The following is a 20,771-nucleotide window of genomic DNA, read 5'->3' as shown; positions in this document are numbered from 1 at the left end:
ACATCTGTACATGACTACTGGTAACATGCCAAGGTTACATAAACTAATCAATAGTCAAATAGGGTTTGAAATAGACTTGTCTCCCAAACCAGGGTGCATTTCACACTGCCTCATGGCTCCTGAACTAGTGCAGGTTTTGAACCACAGGTTTTAAACCATGATACTTCCTGTGGCTGCTACTTCTTACGGGATGCAGGTCACACTATAGATATCTACTCACTCACTGGTTCACAACCTTTTGACTCTCAAGACTTCTTTAAACTCTTAAAATGATTGAGGAGTCCAAAAAGCTTTTGTTTGTATGGATTGTATCTTTTGACATTACTCTGTAAGAAATTAACACTGCAACTTCTGTAACACTAGATGTTCCTTTCATTGGCTGATCTTGGTGGCCTGATTTCGACCCTACCAACCTCTGTCTCTGTCATAGCATCTCACCTCGGGACTGTAGTGTGTGTATGGACATACACATGGGCATCTACTGTGCATACTGCCCGTGACATTTGCTTCTTGGCATTCTGGGGACATGTGAGCAGATGGGAGTATGGCTTGACAATCTGTTCAGGTTGTGCCTCCATACACTATGCATATATATATATATATATATATATATATATATATATATATATATACACACTCTTTACTTGAGAGGGTGCCATTTAAAAATTTTGCTTAAGGATGCTTTGTGTGTTAGAGGCAGCTCTGAAGTAGAGTGATTGGACTCGTTCTTTTGGAAGAGGACTGTGACATCAGTATGTATTGAATGGTTTGGAATGGGGAGGAGTAAGAATCAAGCAGGTCAGTTAAAAGGAATCTAGCTCAGAAAAATTGAATTCAGATGATTTATGCTTGTAAAGTGACCTATATTGCTGAACCATTCCTGCAGGCTTGTCAAATTGCTGAGCTAACATGGAACATAAAGTTGGGGATTCCCTGACAATTCTACGTTTACTTTCTTAACTTTAAGTTTACATTACCTTTAGCTTTCCCATTTAACCACATTATAATTTATTACCCCCTATTTTCCTCATGGTTAATCTATTAGTTATTAGCCCTCAGGGACTTTTGGTGCTTGAGAGCTGCCTGGAGTCTTAAAGACATTTTGCTTGTTTTAGTTTCTTACTCAGAGGGAAACGTGCCCAGAGCAGTGGTATCACTTCTCTCCAGTGACCTTCACGGGCTCAGTGACTGATCTGAGGATGAATGAAATTTGAGAGCAGCTCTGTATTCCCCATAGATAAGAGGCTTGTTTGCTTCACAAGCTTGGCTTTGTGAAATACCTCCCTGTCCTTGTGTCCAGTCACTGTGACTTACAACTAGGTTTAAGGCACCCTGTGGTGATAAGCAGAAGTAAAAAAGCTGTGAAATCCGGGTGGTATGCCATTTAAATCAATTAAATGGTACTTAAAAATTGTTGCTCTCTCTAACCTTGGAAAATGGAAGACTGTTAAGGAGAAAAATTTACTTTTATTATATGAAGGAAAAAATTTACTTTGTATTTCAAGCAATATAATCTTTTTGGTATTGTTTAATATATATATTAACAATCCACTGTCTTCTTGCAAAGCCTGGCCACAATTGATTAGATTAAGCAATTTGGCTCTTAAAAATTAAATGAATTATTTATCAATTATGGGTTGTTTCCAATAAGTAAGCATTTTTTTTTCCGCATTTAAAATCTTTGTAGATAATTTGTGATTCTAAGTCAGCTACAAGGTGAGTCAGCAACATACACTGGGATATGATTACTGTGTGTTTAGCAGCTTGATTTCAGGATGATCCAACCTGCATACTTGGCAGGCATCGAGTATTTTCTAATACAGTGTCAGGCACACTCACGTGCTTGTTAAATTTCTTCCTATGTGATGAGTATACGAATCTTCACAGTAAGCCCTGGTGTCCCCAGCAAATTCCTTGTGCCCTCTGCTACCAGGCATGCTATTGATGTGTATGTGGGGTCCCCAGCCACTGGGATCTAATGCCTGATGATCTGAGTTGTAATTGATATAATAATAATAGAAATAAAGTGCACAGTATATGTAATGCTCATGAATCATCCTGAAACCATCTCCCCCTGATTCCTGGTCTGTGGACAAATTTTCTTCCATGAAGCTGGTCCCTGGTATCAAAAAGGCTGGGGACTGCTGGGACTATCTACTCATTCAAACAGAAGAAGGAACAGTTTTCTTGTTTACTACTGCTTTCTGGGTGTTATAGGCTGAATTGTTTTCCTCCCAAATTCATTTGTTGACATGATAGCCTCCAGTGCCTCAGGTTGTGATCCTTTTTGAAAATAGAATGTAATTAGTTAAGATGAAGTCATACTGGAGTAAGGTTGGCCCCTAATTCAATATGATTGTTATCTTTATATATTAAAAAAAGGACACCTGGACACAGAGATATGCACACAGGGAGACTCTCATATGAAAGTACAGGCAAAGGTTGGGGTGATACTCCTGTAAGCCAAAGACTGCCAGCAAACCACTGAAAGCTAGCTGAGGGTATGGAATGGATTCTTCCTTCCAACTCTTAAAAAGGAACCGACATCCTGATTTTAGACTCCATAACTGAGACAGAGATTCCTGCTGCTTAAGCTACCCAGTTTGTGGTTCTGTGTTACTTACTGCAGCTCTGGGAAACTAATACACTGCATTTGTGAAAGGAGCAAAATCAACAAAGAAGGAATATTTCCTAGTGCTGTGCACTCCTTTCACAGCGTCCCATGCTTTATGTGCTGTCATAATTCTCACTCTTCTATTACCTTTATCATAGTACCTCATCTTTTCTTGTTGGAGAAATTGCATAAAGCCTTTAGTATCTAGAATGGGTGGCTTTTGCATAGATTAATGAATCTTAGAAGTGCAAAGACTTACTAAGTGGCCTTGGAATATGTTTAGAATGTCCACCTCTGGCAAATTTGAGAATTTTCAGGTTGTATGCATATCTTTTTCTGTAATCCTGGAAGTAAAAGGCAAACATCTAAGAAATGGTGGATATTTTAGCATACTCAATAAAAAGATGAAAGACAGCAAAACTACAATTAATGAAAAATCAAATTGGAATGGAGGACCTTATATGTATAGATGAATGTTTTATTCTATGAATAATGAGAGCTACAAATAACTTCTGAAGGGAGTGACATAATCAGTTATTTAAAACTTATTTTTCTTTTTTTTTAATTGGAGTAAAGAATCTGCCTGCAATGGAGGAGACCCAGGTTTGATCCCTGGGCGGAGTTCAATCCCTGGGTGGGGAAGATCCCCTGGAGAAGGGAATGGCAACCCACTCTAGTATTCCTGTCTGGGAAACCCCATGGGCAGAGGAGCCTGGTGGGCTACAGTCCGTGGGGTGGGAAAATAGTTGATTTTCAATGTTGTGTTAGTTTTAGGTGTACAGTTATGCATACATATAATATACATTCTTTTAAAAATTCTTTCCTCATATAAGTCATTACAGAGTATTGAATGGAGTTCCCTGTGCTATAAGTAGATCCTTATTATCTGTTTTATATATAGTAGTGTGTATATGTCAATCCCAGCCTCCCAATTTATCTTTCCCCTCCATCTATCCCCAGGTAGTTATTTAAAACTTTATTTTGAAATAAGTAGGAAGATGCAAAGACATATCCTGGGAGATCCAGTATGCCCTTTATCCAGCCTCTCTTAATATGAACATCTGTCATAACTATGGTGTAAAATGAAAACCAGGAAATTAACATTGACATAATCTGCTTATTCAATTTCACCAGCTAATATATGTACTAATTCATCTCATTTGTGTGTGTATGTGTGTATGTGTTGCTATGCAATTTTATTACATTTGTAGCATAGCATAACCACCATTACAACCAAGATTTTTCACTGTACCATTACTGCAAGATTTTCTCATGTTAGCCTTTTATAACCTTACCCATCTCCTCCCTTACCTATTTCTAAGCCCTGGTAACCATTAATCTCTTCTTCATTTGTATAATTTTACCATTTCATAAATTTCACATAAACTGAATCTTGCAAAATACACCCTGTGACCTAAACTTTTTAAAAATGAATTTTTATGGAGTAGAGTTGATCTACAGCACTGTGTTAGTTTCTGTGTGTGCAGGCTCAGTTGCTCAGTCATGTATCCCGTAGACTGTAGCCTTCCAGGCTTCTCTGTCCATGGATTTCCAGGCGAGAATACTGGAGTGGGTTGCCATTTCCTGCTCCAGGAATCTTCCCAACCTAGAGATCGAACCTGCATCTCTTGTGTCTCCTGCATTGCCAGGTAGATTCTTTACCGCTGTGCCACATGAGCAGCCCATGTGTTCCGCTGTACAGCAAAGTGAATCAGATACAGATATTTATATCCACTCTTTTCTAGGCTCTTCCCCATACAGGGCATGACAGAGTACTGAGTAGAGTTCCGTGGTATATACAGCAGGTTCCTATTAGTGATCTCTCTCTATATATAAATAGTATTTATATGACAAACTTTTTTTATTCAACATAATTTTGTTGAGGTTCATTCCTTTTATTACTGAGTAGTATTCCATGGGCTGTCTGTACTATAATTTGTTCAAGCATTCACTTATTGAAGGGTATTTGGGTAGTTTTTGGTTATTGAAAACAAAGCCCCTATGACATTTGTATCTGAATTTCTGTGTGAAAACAAGTATTCATTTCTCTGCTGTATATGCCCAAGAGTGCAACTGCGAGGTCTGTTGGTGTAAGTCTATTGTTAGTTTTAAAAGGAAATGTCAAACTGTTTTCCAGAGTGGCTCTACCGTTTTGCATTCTCACTAGAGATCCCACTTCTCCACATCCCCCCCTAGCTTTGGTGTTTTCACAGTTTCTTTTATTTTTAGTCATTCTGAGAGATATAATGATATCTTATTGTAGTCTTAATCTGCATTTTTCTAATGACTTATGTTGTACACCTTTTCATGTGCTTATTTTCCATCTGTATATGCTCTTCTGTGCAATGTCCGTGCATACCTTTTGACCATTTTTGAGTCGAATTGTTTGTTTTTCTATTGTTAAGTTTTGAGAATTCTTTATACATTCCAGACACAAGTTCTTTGTTGAGTATGTTACTGTGAATACTTTCTTCTGGTCTATAGTTTATCTCATCATACTTTTAACAGCATCTTTTTCAGAGCAAGTTTTAAATTTTGATAAAATCCAATTTATCAGCTTTTTAAAAAATGTGTTGTGATTGTAGTATCAAGGATGTGATCATTTTTATATTTTTGAATGTAAAGGATGAAAAGGAGAGCACTAAGTGAGGTGAAAGGTAGATAGGCTGTTTCAACAGTACGCGTGCAAATTCAACAGTACGTATGCAAAGCCAGTGTCAGTAAAGCTGAAGAGAAGAGAGTAAATAGTCCTATCAGGTATAGATGTAATAGGACTTAGAAAGCAGTCATATATTCAGGCTAGGGTATCAGGAGACATTTGGGGTTTGGGTTTATATAATGCAGTGGATAGCTTTGCCATTACCTAGAATTACATAGGAGAAGGCGATGGCACCCCACTCCAGTACTCTTGCCTGGAAAATCCCATGGATTGAGGAGCCTGGTGGGCTGCAGTCCATGGGGTCATGAAGAGTTGAACACGACTGAGCGACTTCACTTTTACTTTTCACTTTCATGCATTGGAGAAGGAAACGGCAACCCACTCCAGTGTTCTTGCCTGGAGAATCCCAGGGACGGGGGAGCCTGGTGGGCTGCCGTCTATGGGGTCGCACAGAGTCGGACACGACTGAAGCGACTTAGCAGCAGCAGCAGCAGCAGCAGCAGAATTACATGAAGGAAGAGCAGGTTTGAGAGACGGGGCTTGGATGACCAAGTCTGAGATTAGACACAAAGAATTTAAGGTGCCTAGAATATCTTTTTCTATCCATTTACTTTTAACCTTCCATAGCTTTATTTTCTTTTTACATTTTGCCAAATTTTAAACCTATCTAAAAGTTAATCAGCCAGTAAACACCCACATACCTATCACTGAGATTTATCAATTATTAACATTTTGTTTCATTTGTGCTCTCTCTTTAAACATACATTTTAAAAATTTTATTTTGGAATAGTTTTAGCTTTATAGAAAAGTTGCATCTAATGTATGGAATGGAGAAGGCGATGGCAAGCCACTCCAGTACTCTTGCCTGGAAAATCCCATGGATGGAGGAGCCTGGTAGTCTGCAATCCATGGGGTCGCTAAGAGTCAGGCATAAAGTCACTTTCACTTTATGGGACATCCAGGGTGAAATATTTAATGGATGGATAAACAGATGGGTCAGAGAAGGCAATAGCACCCCACTCCAGTACTCTTGCCTGGAAAATCCCATGGACGGAGGAGCCTGGTAGGCTGCAGTCCATGGGATCGCTAGGAGTCGGACACGACTGAGTGACTTCCCTTTCACTTTTCACTTTCATGCATTGGAGAAAGAAATGGCAACCCACTCCAGTGTTCTTGCCTGGAGAATCCCAGGGACAGAGGAGCCTAGTGGGCTTCCATCTATGGGGTCGCAAAGAGTCGGACACAACTGAAGCGACTTAGCAGCAGCAGCAGCAGCAGAGAGATGGGTCTAGACCTCAGATGAGTATTGGAAACTAAAGACACAGGCTTAAAAGTTGTGACATTCAGGTGTGCTTGAGGCCATGGGAATAAGTGAAACCACCCGGGGAGATGCTGTGATTTTAATTCTGTGTGTTAGATCAGAAGACAGTAGTGGGCTTCAGTGAACCATAAAAACAATCTGAAAACTGAGAAATTCCATATTCTCTTTTGTTATCAAAAGGTTCTGGAAATCTGGAAAGGCAAGAATCTTTCAGTTTCTTCCTTTGGAAAGTGGATTCAGAGAATGATTCTAATTTATTTGAGTCATTGAACCTTAAACATATGAAGGACATGTCACTAGATAGGTCCCTGACTGACAGAAATAGTATGGACCTAACAGAAGCAGAAGATATTAAGAGGTGGCAAGAATACACAGAAGAACTATAGAAAAAAGATCTTCATGACCCAGATAATCACGATGGTGTGATCACTTACCTTGAGCCAGATATCCTGGAATGCGAAGTCAAGTGGGCCTTAGGAAGCATCACTATGAACAAAGCTAGCAGAGGTGATGGAATTCTAGTTGAACTATTTCACATCCTAAGAGATGATGCTGTGAAAGTGCTGCACTCAATATGCCAACAAATTTGGAAAACTCACCAGTGGCCACAGGGCTGGAAAAAGTCAGTTTTCATTCCAACCCCAAAGAAAGGCAATGCCAAAGAATGCTCAAACTACCGCACAATTGCACTCATTTTACACGCTAACAATCCACTCCAGTGTTCTTGTCTGGAGAATCCCAGGGACGGAGGAGCCTGGTAGGCTGCAGTCTGTGGGGTCGCACAGAGTCAGACATGACTGAAGTGACTTAGCAGCAGTAGAAGTAGCACACGCTAGCAAAGTAATGCTCAAAATTCTCCAAGCCAGGCTCAACAATACGTGAACCGTGAACTTCCAGATGTTCAAGCTGGTTGTAGAAAAGGCAGAGGAACCAGAGATCAAGTTGCCAACATCCGATGGATCATCAAAAAAGCAAGAGAGTTCCAGAAAGACATCTATTTCTGCTTTTTGACTATGCCAAAGCCTTTGACTGTGTGGATCACAATAAACTGTGGAAAATTCTGAAAGAGATGGGAATACCAGACCACCTGACCTGCCTCTGGAGAAACAGGTCAGGAAGCAACAGTTAGAACTGGACATGGAACAACAGACTGGTTCCAAATTGGGAAAGGAATATGTCAAGGCTGTATGTTATCACCTTGCTTATTTAACTTACATGCGGTGTGAGAAACGCTGGACTAGACGAAGCACAAGCTGGAATCAAGATTGCCGGGAGAAACATCAATAACCTCAGATATGCAGATGACACCACCCTTATGGCAGAAAGCAAAGAAGAACTAAGGAACCTCTTAATGAAAGTGAAAGAGGAGAGTGAAAACGTTGGCTTAAAACTCAACATTCAGCAAACAAAGATCATGGCATCTGGTCCCATCGCTTCATGGGAAATAGATGGGGAAACAGTGGAAACAGTGACAGACTATTTTTTTGGGTTCCAAAATCACTGTAGATGGTGACTGCAGCATTGAAATTAAAAGATACTTGCTCCTTGGAAGAAAAGCTGTGGTCAACCTAGACAGCATATTAAAAAGCAGAGACATTACTTTGCCAACAAAGGTCCATCTAGTCAAGGCTATGTTTTTTCCAGTAGTTATGTATGGATGTGAGAGTTGGACTATAAAGAAAGCTGAGTGCCAAAGAATTGATTTTTTTGGAACAGTGGTGTTGGAGGAGACTCTTGAGAGTCCCTTGGACAGCAAGGAGATCCAACCAGTCCATCCTAAAGGAAATCAGCCCTGAATATTCATGGGAAGGACTGATGCTGAAGGTGAAACTCCAATACTTTGGACACCTGATGTGAAAAACTGACTTATTGGAAAAGACCCTGATGCTGGAGATTGAGGGCAGAAGGAGAAAGGGACGACAGAAGATGAAATGGTTGGATGGCATCACCGACTTAGTGGACACGAATCTGAGCAAGCTCTGAGAGTTGGTGATGGACAGGGAGGCCTGGCGTGCTGCAGTCCATGGGGTCACAAAACGTTGGACATGACTGAGTGACTTAACTGAACTGAACTCTCTAACTCATCTTTGTATTCCAAACTTATAACATTAAAAGAAAATGGGGTTTAACATCCTAATTTGGAATAAGAGAAGCATTTCAGTCTGTTGCATTTATGCAATGCCACATGAGGTAAATCAAAGAAAAATGAAAAAGGCAACTTAAAAAATGTAATAGTTGCTGGAAAGAGGTATTTGAAGATCAGCTTTTGATCAGCATGTGCCATCTAAGCCTTTAATTTTTAAAATGCTCAAGCACAGTAATCTATTTTCATGCTGTGAGTGAAAGAAAGGGGAAGATTATAATTCTTTTAAAGAGAAAGACTGCTGCTTGTGGTCTTGGAAAATAATAGTGCTATGTTCTGAAGCTGGAAGCCCACCCTTCCCTTAGCACCGCAAACTGTGCTTAAAGGAAAAGAAAATATGCAAGGAAGAATACATCACACTATATTTAAAAGGGATTTTTTGTTAGCACTGTGGCCAAAGAACCTTGAGATTCTGGAGTAGACAAATGGGTTTTCAGGTGTAGTGGTCTCTCCTAGGTACCCTCGCAAGCCCACATGGCCTCCCTGTCACCGCCTTCCCCTGCCCTGGGTTCCTCACAGAATGTTCCCTTGTATTCTTGGCTCCCCTCCATCAACAGAACATGCATGGATTCCTATTTGCCTTTCTTTTGTATCAGACTGTAAAGAGTTTTGGGTCAGGAAATCAGAGTTCCTCTTGCGTATGACACTGTAAAATACTAAAAAGAGGCGATCAAGTGTGAGCAATCAATCTGCAGGGTAGGCTGTGTGGGTCTCCAGGTGGACTCTTAGGGGAAGTAGAGATGCGTATGATGTCCAGCAGGTGGCAGTGTGAGCACATGGCAAGGCCAGTGCTGCTGCTGCTGCTGCTGTCGCTTCAGTCGTGTCGTGACTCTGTGCGACCCCATAGACAGCAGCCCACCAGGCTACTCTGTCCCTGGGATTCTCCAGGCAAGAACACTAGAGTGGGTTGCCATTTTCTGCCCCAATGCATGAAAGTGAAAAGTGAAAGTGAAGTCGCTCAGTCGTGTCTGACTTTGCCATCTCATGGACTGTAGCCTACCAGGCCCCTCCATCTGTGGGATTTTTCAGGCAAGAGTACAGGAGTGGGTTGCCATGCCCTTCTCCAGACAAGGCCAGTAGAGGTACTAACAAATTAACAAATCCTAAAAAAGTCTTTGCATCTGATAATTTGTAGAAGCATTGCTTGTCTCTCTTCCATTGGTGGCTTATTTTGAAAGGCTGAGCTCTTTGAATAAATGAGCAAACTACGCAAGGTGAAGGGAAATAACATGCTTGATAGCCATGTGATGGCAAGTTTGTTTGCCTTAAGCACTTTGTTGGGAGAATGATCAAATAAGGACAAGGCCGTGGTTTTGATCTCTGTAGAGGCCAGTTAGGTTCTATTGTGTGGCCAAGGGTTTCATTTGACATATGTTTAACCACCTGAAAATGTCTGTTTTGCATATGGGAGTCAGTGTTTAAGTGTTGCTCAGTCAAAGAAATTCACTAGGGTTAAAAAAAGATTGACCTCAGAGTCATGCAGACTTGGGTCCAAATTCCTGCTCCATCACACAGTGGCTGTGTAACCTCAGTAAGTTTCTCTCAATCCTTCTTCCTGTTGCCATAGTGCTGTGTGAAGGTGACAATGTAAAGAAAGTGCCTGGCATTCTGTAAGTGCTTGAGCAAGAGTAGCTAGAAATAGTAATGATGTGAAAATCCATTGACTGTTCCCATGGCAACTTGCCCGCATTCTTTGTATACCAAGGAGAGCCTGGTTTTGTCCTGGTGCCCTGTGAAGATACAGTCATTTCTTTGCTTCAGTGGAGCATCTGTTTAGAGCCTTATCCTTTCTCCTCTTGCTGGTCTCAGGCTACAGAGAGGACCCTGAGGTGGAGGACGGTCTGGGTTAGCAAGAGCAGGTTAAATGTACAGTGTTAGCATATTGCTGTGTCCCATGGCCAAATATAGATGACCTTTGGATGATCTCGCTGTCTGCAGAACTATGAATGGAATATGAGATACCTAGGTCAGGTGACTTCTCCAAGGGAAGAGCACCAGATTCCTTGCCCTCTGATCCCTCACACACACTTATTTAGCAGGCACTCCTAACCTTTATTATATCCATGCTGTTCTTGTAGGTATCAGTTCTCCATCTCAGTGCATAGCTCCACCATCCATTCAGTTTTGAAAGCCAGACATCTAGGAGCCATGCTGGGTATCTCTGTCTCTGCTTTTTGACCTGTTCACCCAGTCTTGTTCAGTTTTATCTTCAAAACTTCTCTTAAGTCCATTCCATGTCTTATTATCTGTATTACCGTCCCTCTTGTCCATGACATCTTAATTCCTTCGAGATCTCTACAGTGAACTCCCAGTGGTGGACCTGCATTCACTCTGTCCCTTCACTAGTCCCTAAATGGCAACCCACTCCAGTACTCTTGCTTGGAAAATTCCATGGACAGAGGAGCCTGGTAAGCTACAGCCCATTGGATCCCAAAGAGTCGGACATGACTTCTCTTTCACTTTCACTTTCTCTGCCCTGAAGTTAGAGTGGTCTGCTTGCTCTCTCATTGCCTACAGGGTCAGGATGAAACTTTTGACCACTGCTTACAAAGTCCTGCCTGGTCTGCCTTCATTTCTCAGCTGCAATCGTCTGTTATTAATTCCTTGGGTTTGCTACTGTCATTTCCACCTGTGGACACTTGCCTGAGCTTTTCTCTCCTCCATTTCATTGTTAACACTATTAACCTTTCCTCAGTTCAGATAGTCTTAGGAATTCTTTTTTTTACTACCCCAATTAGGCAAAGTAATAATAATGAAACAGCAAATCCTTATATAGTAGTTATCAGGCACCAGTCCTCTCTAGGTTAACTCAACTTATTTAATCTTTATAACAACCCTGTGTAGTAGATATGCTACTGTTACCCCTGTCTTACAGATAAGCAAACAGAAACATAACAAGGTAGTACACCGACTTGCTCAAGGTTATCTGCCTGATTAGTGGTAGAAGTAGTGCTAGAAGAAGTGCTAGAAGTCAAACCAAGGGCAGCTGGCTGCAGAGCCTGCCCTGGGTCTCAGCCTCTTCTCCATGGTGACAGGCGCTCACAGCACCGTCTCCTCTGTAGCACCAAATACAGGTGCAGGTTTATGTTTGGTTATGGGAGCATTTATTTCCCTGAAGAGACTGTAGGCTCCATGAACACATGTTTGCTTTTTGCTCTCCTGGTAGCCTTTGCCATTTGGGGCCCACATTAGGAGCTGAATAAATGCTTGGATGAGCAAATACACGTGGATGGGAACTATGGACAAGGACTGCTCGGTGTTTCCACATCCAGGCCAGACACGCTTTACATGATCTAGTTCTCAGGACAAGCTAATGAAGCAACTCTGTCTTCATCTTTCAGCTGAGGAAGCGTAGGACTAAAGAGGCCAAGGGACCTGCCTGAGGCCAGGTCTGAGGCAGGATGTGATCCACGTGGTCTGACGTCAGAGCTCAGCTCTCTGCACCTTGCCCTGTTGCTTCTTCTTGCCTTTTTTCCTACCCTCTTTTCCTTCCCTTCTCCTAACGTTGTTTTCTCCTTCTCTTCTTCTAGGTCCCTGAACAAGATCTTCTATTCTCGGGATATGGGAGGCGTCAGCACAGTAGAAAACGAAGCTGACCATCTCTCAGGAGGCAGGTAGGCTACGGCTACTTAGTGCCAATATTACTTCACTTTGAGCTCTTAATGGTTGCAGACATTTTCAGTATATTTAGTAAGTTTATTTATTTTGTTGCATTTGGTCACACTGTTATCTGAAGGCAGGGATTTTTACATTTTTTTATCTGCAGGTTTCAGAACACTGTGCCATCATGAATTCATCTTTATGCCAGATGTGGGAGAGCAGGGGTGCGGTGCTTTGTTTTGGCAGGAAGACACCGAAGAATAGCCCTGGTGTCAAGAGGCTCACATTCTTGTGGGGAGAGACTGACATACAAACAAAATGCCAGGGAGCAGTGTGTCATATGGATGGGGGTAGGGGGAGGGTGGTGGGCTCTGGGAAACCTTCATAGAGACATCTGCTCCACAGACCTGGGTGCAGGGCTCTGGAATTCCTGCTCAGGGCTAAGGTTCCATCCTTGTGAAATTTACAATCTGGAGGGCAAGAAGATTGTTCAGTAATTACAGATTATAATTCATATTATGAAGGAAAAGAGCAGGGTAGGATGAGAGAGAATCACAGAGCCGTGATTCAGTCTGGGGAGATGGGAAAGGGTTTCAAGAGGATGAGGCCCTGGAGCTGAGCAGGGGAGAAGGAGTGGGTGTGAGGCCCACTAAGGACAGGAGTCCAGGAGTCTCGAAGCAGGAGCTGTTGCTCACATGAGGCAGGAAAGGCTTGAGGTTGGAGTAGCACAGACGGTTGGTGTGGCTGGAGTGCAGTGACCAAGGGGGATAACGTGAGGGGTCAGATCAGGCAGGGCCTCGCAGGCCATGGTCGGGGGACAGATTTCACTCAACTATGATGGGAACACAATCACTGAAGGTTTTATGGAAGTGAGTGCCATAATGGGATTACTGTGTACCAGCAAGGCTGGTTGCATTTTGAAGAATGAATTAGACAGGGACAAACAGGAAGGTGGAGAGAACAGTTGGGCGGAGGTTTGAGTCTGTTAGTAGTTTGTAGGATACTATGGCTAGAATGTGGCTCCTCAAGGGGATTTCAACAAGCAGAGGTGGTTGGACTGGAAGGGAACAGAATGTCCAAAATCAGGGAGCAGGAGGAACCAGGGTGTGGTAGGGAAGTGGCTCTGCAAGGAGCAGAGGGAGGGTGGTGGTGAGAGTGCTGGGCACTGCAGTGCCCCCAACTCTGCCAAGAAGATAGAATTGGGAGATGAAGGTACTAAGCATTTAAAGCAGATCTTTAACAGATCAGCTTTGCTTTGCAGAAAGAGCTCTCCTGGGGTGCTCCAAGGAGACTCAGTGGGAGGGGAGATTGGAGCTTGGTGGTTATTGAAATCGCCCAGGGACAGGAGAGATGGTGTTTTCCCAGTAGTTGTCAACAGTGATAACTATCACTTATCAAATGCCTTATGACATGTGAGCCATTGTACCAAATACCTGACATCTGTCATTTCTAATCTTTGTCACTGAAATTCCCCACCACACGTCCTCTAAGGGGAGCACAGGGGAGGAGAATGCTCTGATCAGACACCCCTTCCTAGCAGCCATGGAGCCTCTCAGCACTGTAGCATTCTGTTTCTATAAGGAAATCACTGTTCTTTGATGAAGCAACTCTTCTAAAGGCAGTAGAGCTGAATGCATTGAAGAAGTGAGATTTGAACCCTAATCTCTGTGATTCCAAAGACCATGTTCTTTCCTTTGTATCAAACAGTTCCTTATATCTCTAGCAAAACCTGTGGTGATGTAATTATTTATGTGAATGTTTTCCTTTCTCTACTAGAATTTGCACTTGTTGAGAACAAGCATGTATGCTAAGTCGCTCAGTCATGTCCAACTCTTTGTGACCCATGGACTGTAGCCTGCCAGGCTCCTCTATTCGTGGGATTCTCCTGGCAAGAACACTGGAGTGGGTTGCCATGCCCTTCTCCAGCAGATCTTCCCGACCCAGGGATCGAACCTGTGTCCGTTATGTCTCTGGCATTGGGAGGCGGCTTCTTTATCACTAGCGCCACCTGGGAAGCCCTTGTTGAGGACAGACTGTGTATTATTCATTTCTGCACCCCCAGTGCCAAGCATGGGAACTGGCATGGGGTAGGTATATTTTGACCAGAAGAACCTATATAGATGTGGTGAATATACACAATGGAATATTACTCAGCCATAAACAAGAATGGAAGGTCCCCATTTGCAGCAACATGGATGGGCCAAGGGAATACTGTACTTGGTGAAGTAAGTCAGACAGACAGAGATAAATACTATACCACTTACATGTGGAATCTAAAAAATAATATAAATGACTCTACAGACAAAACAGAAACAGACTCACAGACACAGAAAACAAACTTATGATTACCAAAGGGGAAAAGGAGGCAGGGGATAAATTAGGAGTAGGGGACTAGCAGAGACAGGCTACTTACACAGAATAGATAAGCAACAAGGATTCACTGTGTAGTGCAAGGAACGATATTCAATATCCTGTACTAGCCTGTAATGGAAAAAAATCTGAAAAAGATAGCTGAATCACTTTTCTATAAACCTGAAACTAACATGATATTGTAAATCAACTCCACTTCAGTTTAAAAACCTCTATTGCATAGAGGGTAGTTCTCCTATTAAGAATCTGAAGTCCTCTTTCATTGCCCACTTGAGTGCCTTGTCTGTTGCTGTGAGAAACAGCACAAGAGAAGAGCAGCTGGCTCATGTTTCTGTGTTTGTAAAAGTCGTCAGTCCTAATGGCTGCAGGGAATGCAACCAGAGGAGAAAACCCCATGTTCTGTGCCGACTTTCCTCCAAACCTGCTCACACTGATGCCAGCTTCCCCAAGTCCACAGGCCTTTAGTTTGAGGTCCTTCACTGTGAAAGCATTGGCAGGGCTGACAAGTGGAAAATCACGTGGTAAGTTTATCGAGAGGTTGTGGGTTATAGGCATCTTATGGGATTTGAGAGTTCACATTACTGCAGAGATGCAGGTTTGCTGAAAGAAGAGATGGTAATTGTGCAGCCAATTAAAATTCACACTGCGTAACACCAACATTTTCTCCCAGTGCTAGCTGACAGTAGGTTTTAATTATGCAGTAATAAAAAACCCCCAGAAAAACAGCAGTAAATTACAATCTATTTCTGTGAATGATCTTAGTCCAATAGCTAAAATCTACAAATTATATAAAGCAAATATTTCAAATTAAATCACAGAATGTTTGTGGAGCTCTGTTTGTGCATAAGGCATCAGCATATTTTTAATTGCCACCTTGCCGTAATGGTTAGAGAGCATGATCATTGAGTAGGGGATGGGGGACAAAGTGGAATTGGCATGTAGGGGAGGGCCTAGGAGTGAGAAACCAGAAGCTCTGGGACAATAAAAGGAATTTAAGGGAATTCCCTGGTGGTCCAGTAGTTAAGACTTAACCTTACAATGCAGGGGGTATGGGTTGGATCCCTGGTTGGAAAGCTAAGATCCCGCATGCCTTGGGGTCAAAAAACATAAAACAGAAGCAATATTGTAACAAATTCAATAAGGACTTTAATAATGGTCAACATTTTTTTTTTTTAAAGGAATTTGCGTGTCAGGGCCAGTGGAGGTCTTCCTTGGCTCCTTGCAGCGTCTGGAATCAGGCAAGAGTAAGAGCTCTGCACTGCTGGCCGGGCATGGAGACGAGGGATCAGCTGTGCCCAAGGCCGGGACCACAGTTTGTTCACTTGCTCAGAGCATAACCTGTTGATGTTGGGGGCTCCAGGCTGCAAGCAGGGCATGGCTGTCTCAAGCATCTTATTTCCTTGTCCTCTTAGCAGTTCAAAACCCCTCTTTGAAGAGTAATGGTGGAGCCTGAAGCTTATAGACTTTTGGGATCCTTCAGAAAGAGAACAGTACAAAAATATCTTTTCTTTTGCAGAGTTTATAAAAGTATATTACCTTGCCAGGACTTAAGTTTAATTGATGTCACATAAATCCATTTTTATCTGTGACCCTTGGGTTCTATACTCTTACAAGGTGTAGAGTGTCTTGAAGATGTTTGTGAACTTCATGTAGCCAAGAAAACCCATGGCAGGCAAGGAAAGCAGCACGTCTGGCCTGTCACTCACTCGGCTGTACACGTGGGTCGGGATGTATCTAAACCAGCAGCCGTTTCTTGAGTGTTTCCTTTGTGCCGGGTGCTGTGAGCAAGGCCAGTGCTTTGATGCTTCATACTCTAGCGTAGCCTTCATACTCTAGCATAATAGCTTTCATTTCATCCCTTCCCCAAATAATGTTAGCATTAACTAGCCACTTTAAAGATTTTTTTATTTTATTTTGGAGCATAGTTGATTAACAATGTTGCGTTAGTTTCAGGCATATGACAAAGTGATTCAGCTGTACGTATACATTTATCTGTTCTTTTTCAAATTCTTTCCCCATTCAGGTTATTACAGAATATTGAGAAGCATTGCCTGTGCTATACAGTGGCTTGTTTAACCAGCTACTTTGAATGACACAAACTGGGGTGGAAGGAACACTTTCTTAAGGGCCTATGTATGAATTTGCTGTTGTAGACTTTGCATTAGCAAGGGGTTGCGGGGGGTGCTTGCATTTTTTCCTGACAAGATCTTGGTACCCTGTGACAGTGCCCACGGTGGCACTAGAAGGGCCTTGGCTTTTTGGGATATCCTGGCACGTGCCCTGCCCTCTCTCACCCACCCCCGGCTCCTACAACCAGTATCAGTGGCTGAAAATGACCATGATTACGTAGATCCTAGTCCTTAACCAGGACAGTTCATAGGAGTCATCTGAGGCCCTTGATAAAAGTGGCTGATTTCTGGAGCTCTCCTGACTTCCTACAACAGACATTACAGAGACAGAGCCTGTGAATTTGTACTTTTAGCAAGTACTTTAGGTGTTTCTTAACACCAAGCAAGTTTGGGTATCACTGAACCAAAGAACATGTGAAACATTTTCTAAGGTAATAAGGGAATGTGAGTTTTCACTGGGTAAATTAATTGAATAGGTAGGAAAAGAGGGAGCGCCGTAATATTCCTAATGATGGGTGATAAGAAGTAAAAAGCAGAGATAATGTAATCATGCATTTATTGCTTGCCAGGTACGACACTAAGCATCTAATGACTAAATCATTTAATGCTCCCCACAGATCTTCGAGGTAGAGCCTTTTTAACCTCCCTTTTACAGAGGGAACACATAGTAACTTGCCCAAGTCATGTAGAGGATGAACTCCAGAGCTGAACCTTGGCAGCAGGATGCTGGAGCCCAAATGCTTTCTGCTATTTTTTACAGACTGAAATATTGTCTAATCTGGAGAAGCTACACTGCTCAATATGGAGGTTAGGAGAAGAGCCTAGAACACTCTGCTAGCTGCAATGGAACCCCTTAAAGACACTCTGGTTCCTAAGCCAGAAGGAAAAACATAAATACAGTATACTAACGCATATATATGGAATTTAGAAAGATGGTAACAATATCCTGGTGTACGAGACAGCTAAAGAGACACTGATGTATAGAACAGTCTTATGGACTCTGTGGGAGAGGGAGAGGGTGGGAGGATTTGGGAGAATGGCAATGAAACATATAAAATATCATGTAGGAAACGAGTTGCCAGTCCAGGTTCGATGCATGATGCTGGATGCTTGGGGCTGGTGCACTGGGACGGCCCAGAGGGATGGTATGGGGAGGGAGGAGGGAGGAGGGTTCGGGATGGGGAACACATGTATACCTGTGGCGGATTCATTTTGATATTTGGCAAAACTAATACAATTATGTAAAGTTTAAAAATAAAATAAAATTGGAAGAAAAAAAAAAATAAAAAAAAAAGAAAGAGGAAAAAAAAAAAAAAAGAAAAAAAAAAAGACACTCTGGTTCAATATCCGGGGTCCTGAGGCTGCTGTGGTGTGGAAGGCAGTGAAGTGGAATATCATCAGGGTGAGTTTGGATCTTGTGTGTGAGACGCTGTGGGCCTCCCTGAGCAGTTTGCTGCGCTCATGCTCTTGATCATGTGAGAGGGGGTGTGGCCCTGGGTGACAGAGGCACCCGGGGGCAGTGACAGGAGTGGTGTTGTATACAAATCCACCTACTGGGGAGGGTGATTAACAGGGTGGCGTGGTATCTAAGAGCCTTTGTTCCCTGTGTGAGTGCGTCCGTTTTCTTTTTTAAAAATTGTATTTGTTTATTTTTAGCTATGCTAGGTCTTTGTTGCAGTTTGGGCTTTTTTCTGATTGTGGTGAGGAGGGGCTAGTCTCTGGGCTTCAGTAGTTGTGGCTCCCAGTCTCTAGAGAACTAATTCAATAGTTAAGATGCTTAGATTTAGTCACTCTGCAGCATGTGGGATCTTTCCTGGAACAGAGATCAAACCCATGTCTCCTGCATTGGCAAGTGGATTCTTTACCACTGAACCACTCAAGAAGCCCGACTGTGTCCATTTTCTATTGATGCTGTAACAGATTACTATAAACTTGGCAGTTTAGAGTAACACCCACTTATTTTCTCAGTCATGTGGGTTGGAAGTTTAAGTAAAGTGTGGCCCTCTATTTAGAGCCTCACAAGACTAAAATCCAGAAGTTGGCTAGTTTGGGCTCTTATCTGGGAGTTATGGGGAAAGTTCCACTTCAAACTCATTCAGGTTGTTGGCTGAATTCAGTTTCTTGCTATTATAGAATTGAAATTCTTATTTGCTTAATAAGTGACTCCTTTCATCTTCAAATAAAGAGTGGCATATCAAGTTTTATCACCCTTTGAAACTTTGATGACTTATCTGCTACCAGGCAGAGAAAGATTTCTACTTTCAAAGTCTTATTTGATTAGGTTAGGCTCACGGAATACTCCAGGATAATCTCTTTACTTTAAATGATCAGTAAGTGTCAGTTGCTCAGTCTTGCCCGACTCTTTGCGACCCCATGGATTGCAGCCCACCAGACTCTTCTGTCCGTGAGATTTTCCAGGAAAGAATACTGGAGTGGGTTGCCATTTCCTTCTCCAGGGGATCTTCCCAACCCAGGAATCGAACCCGGGTCTCCTGCACTGCAGGCAGATTCTTTTACTGAATGAACTACAAGGGAAGCCCCAAATGATCAGTGGTCTATCTGATTAGTCAACTGATTAGTTACCTTAATTACATCTGCCATGTAATTATATAACAATGCAAATTACATAGTCAATATTTAGTGAGCAGAGGCATTGGGGCCAAAATTCTGTCTGGCACAGTGATCTCAGGCAAGATCTCTTGGAGTTAGTGGCCTAAAAGAAATGCCGGTTTTCATAGATATGTGATATGTATAGAAACCAAGATATTTTGCTCTAACAGAAGGAGTTATATATTATTCTGAAATTCTGTGTTCCATTCCAAGACAGCATACATTTTCCAAATAATGACTTGAAAGCTAAGAATGAGCTAAAATATTTTCTTTTGGAAAATCTGCTAAAATAATACCAGAAGCAGCATGCATCATTTATCATGCCCATCCTCCACCTACCCTCCCACCTCCTCACTCACCAAGTTGATGTGAAAGTTTTCAAAAATCCTTTCCATTAAATTTGGGAGTGTAAAGCTAATAGACTATTAACCAGTGATAATGCCAGACTACGCTTTAATATGTACCCCGCCCACCAGAAAAAGCATACCTCTAAGCGACGCTATTTAAAAAGAGTATTTGAACCAGTGTCTAATTTGAAGAAAATGAATACCTTGAGAAATAACATGGATACCATATAATTTTTCAGTCAAAAACTGTCAAACAGAAGTTTCCATTTACTGCAATTTTTTTTCATACTAATTTACTCTATTTGTCTTCCACCATGTCCTTTGTAGAAGTTTATTGAGTTTCACACTCTTCTGTAAGTTATTGGAAATGAATGTGGTCTTTTATTCTATGTACACTCCAAAGAACATGCTGGCATTGAACAATGACAGTAAAGATGGAAAAAATGAAAAACTAAATGTAGTTCCAGTTTCCAAGATTTAAATGCATCATATTTTAAGGTTGGCACCTTCATATACATGCTATTTCTTGGTAGTACAGAGAAAACAAACAAGAAGCTTAATTTTCCTGAGTACAAAACAATGGGGAAAAAAAATCTATTTTTAATTAGCTTGGGCTGATATGAATGATGAGAGCAATGCAGACTCTGTATTTTATTTGCATTGTTTTTACAGTTATACAGCGATGTGACCTTGAATTCAGTATAATGAATGAGCCCTTTAATCAACTTTTATATGGATGATCGATTTGAAAATTTTGCTTAGCAAGATAATCCAGAGCATGCTGTCCAGGATGCATGTGTCTGACAGCTTTGTGCAGCCCATTTTGGGGCAAGGAGTAGTGTAGTGTTAGTCGCTCAGTCATGTCTGACTCTTTGCGACCCCATGGACTGTTGCCTGCCTCTGTCCATGGGATTCTCCAGGCAAGAATACTTGAGTGAGTTGCCATTTCCTTCTCCAGGGGACCTTCCCAACCCAGGG

The 20,771-nt window shown here is 42.0% G+C and overlaps 1 long non-coding RNA gene across 1 annotated transcript in view; it reads left to right on the top strand.

The window, feature by feature from the left end:
- Window positions 1–17,701, top strand: part of LOC139185750 (uncharacterized) — a 144,082-nt gene extending 126,381 nt beyond the window's left edge. Inside the window, exons 3-4 of the long non-coding RNA XR_011569223.1 lie at window positions 12,268–12,351; window positions 17,597–17,701. This is a non-coding gene — a long non-coding RNA (uncharacterized lncRNA). The remainder of the gene's footprint in view (window positions 1–12,267; window positions 12,352–17,596) is intronic.
- The last annotated feature ends 3,070 nt before the right edge of the window (window positions 17,702–20,771 follow it).

This window comes from Bos indicus, chromosome 11 (assembly GCF_029378745.1).
Source record: "Bos indicus isolate NIAB-ARS_2022 breed Sahiwal x Tharparkar chromosome 11, NIAB-ARS_B.indTharparkar_mat_pri_1.0, whole genome shotgun sequence".
NCBI lineage: Eukaryota > Metazoa > Chordata > Mammalia > Artiodactyla > Bovidae > Bos > Bos indicus.
Note: the sequence above shows the minus strand (reverse complement) of the source record. Positions and strands in the feature narration are given on the sequence as shown.